Genomic DNA, 2,401 nt, shown 5'->3' on the forward strand with positions numbered 1-2,401 from the left:
CTGAATGCAATAAAAACCAGCAAACTGGTACAGGTACAGAATCCAGACTGGAAGGTGGGGATAGAATGCTTCCTACCGGGAAAGCGAACAAGCTAAATCTTAGACGATGAGTCGAGTTAGTAATTAGGTAACATGGGGAGAAAAGGGTTCTAAGCAGAAGAGAAATATGAGCCGACATCTATAGACACAGAAATGCACAGCACATTTTGGCAAATGGCAGGTAGTAAAGGCTGACAGGAACATGGGGTTTGTATGAGGGTCTGGAAAGAAATGGGGCTGGAGACGTGAATGAACGCTGGACGGTGAAGCATCCTTTTTGCTAACTATGGGAATTAGGACTTGATCCTAAAGGCAAAGGTTAAATTTTGAAAATTTTTAGATTAAGTAAGTGACCAAATATGTTTTTTAAAAATATTACCCTCTAATGTGGCATTTTACTTCTGAGAATTTTCTTTTGCTTTCTGTTTTTGTTGTTGTTTTTGAGACAGGAAGGATCTCTGTTGCCCAGGCTGAAGTACAGTGATATAATCACAGTTCAACCTTCTGGGCTCAAGCAATCCTCCCGCCTCAGCCTCCCAAAGTACTGGGATTACAGCCATGAGCCACCGCACCTGACCACTTCTAAGAATTTTCTGTTGAACTGCTTAGTTTTTAAAAATGAAAAGCCAGAAACAATCTAAACCTGACCAATGGTGAAATAAATTACGGTACCACCCTATGATGGAATATTTTTGCAACCGTATTTTTAGAGAATATATTGTTATACTAGTAGCATAATAACTAAGAGGGAAAAATCACAATGTAAAACTTCAACCTTTTAGAAAAAAATGCATAGAACAAAAGTCTACAAAATTTTATGGAATTGTCATTGTGGTTCTTGCTAGGCAGAGAAAAATACCACTAATTTTTATTTTTTTTATTAATTATTTTCCAGATTTTTAAGTAAGGATTTTCATCATTAGGGGTAATGTTACTTAAAATCTAAAAATGGCAGCCGCAGTGGGGACTAGCCTAGAGAAGCAAAGAAATCTGCTCCCAAAAATTGTCTGTTCTGCTTCAGGGCCTTTGTGCTGTGTAACCTAGAGTTGGAAAATAATATTCTTAGGACATTCTCAAATCTTGCTCTTCCTTCCCACCAAAAGCATTGTTATGGGTCTGGCATGGTGGCTCATGCCTGTAATCACAGCACTTCGGGAGGCCAAGGCAGACAGATCATTTGAGGTCAGGTGTTCAAGACCAGCCTGGCCAATGCAGTGAAACTCCATCTCTACTAACAGTACAAAAATTAGCCAGCGTGGTAGTGGGTGCCTGTAATCCCAGCTACTCAGGAGGCTGAGGCAGTAGAATTGCATGAACCTGGGAGGCCAAGGTTAGAGTGAGCCGAGATTGTACCACTGCACTCCAGCCTGGGCGACAGAGCAAGACTCTAATTCAAAAAAAAAAAAAAAAAAAGGCATAGCTATGGTTCCCCCACAGCATGTGTTGATTCTCTGGAGCCCCACCCTGGCATTCTTACTGTTAACATTGCTCAGTGGGTTTTGGCTCTGCTGGCTTCTTTAGCCCAGCATTTCCCTCTACCTTGGGTGAGCCCCATCCCACCCTCCTTGGGGGTAAGAATTCATATATATTTTTATATCCCCAGGAGCAAGATGATGAGTGTCTGTGTTCCCTATCTGTCGTAATCTCTGCCAGACTAATGTTTGCGCCGTGGTTCGGATCATGGGACTCTTCACTATCAAACATGGTGGACTGGGCTGACGGCTGCTCATGAGCGGTTAATCAGTGGACTGGCATTTTAAAACTGAGCCAGGCCCATCCATTTCTTGCCCTTGGGGACTTGAATTGGGAAGTACAGAGAGAACCAGACAGCAGGAGCTGAAGTTGGAGTGACGTTTAGATGAAGGTCAGAGGTTGTGTTGTGATCATAGCAAGTCATGGCCAAGCAGCAATGAGAAAGCAGAAACTATGAGTAGGCAGATTCTGTGATGTATGCAGGAGAAAAATGTGCTGAGTAGAGGAGGAAATGAGATGCACTGAGAGGCAAACAGAGCAGACCACCCCCCACCCCACTCTGTCCTGTCCGCCGCTGGAAAATAGCAGACTCCTGCAAAGGGAGGAGAATTGGAGTGAAGGTTCAGAAACTCCAGGCGTTGAGGTTCTTTGAGGCTGCTGCCTTGACAGATGCTGGCCGGCCTGCTGTTTCTTATTTTGTGTTTTGGTTCATTTTCTGGTATGCTCTGTAATTCCTTAAACTAAGATACCCTACCTCACTTTGTACCTCAGAGAAACCTAAGTTATGAACGTCTCTCTTTCTTGAACTCAGATTGAACTTGAATTGATTGGTCCATCTATTTATTTATTTGTTTATTCATTCTTTCATATATTCTACAAAATATAGTGA

This window comes from Callithrix jacchus, chromosome 4, assembly GCF_049354715.1.
Source record: "Callithrix jacchus isolate 240 chromosome 4, calJac240_pri, whole genome shotgun sequence".
NCBI lineage: Eukaryota > Metazoa > Chordata > Mammalia > Primates > Cebidae > Callithrix > Callithrix jacchus.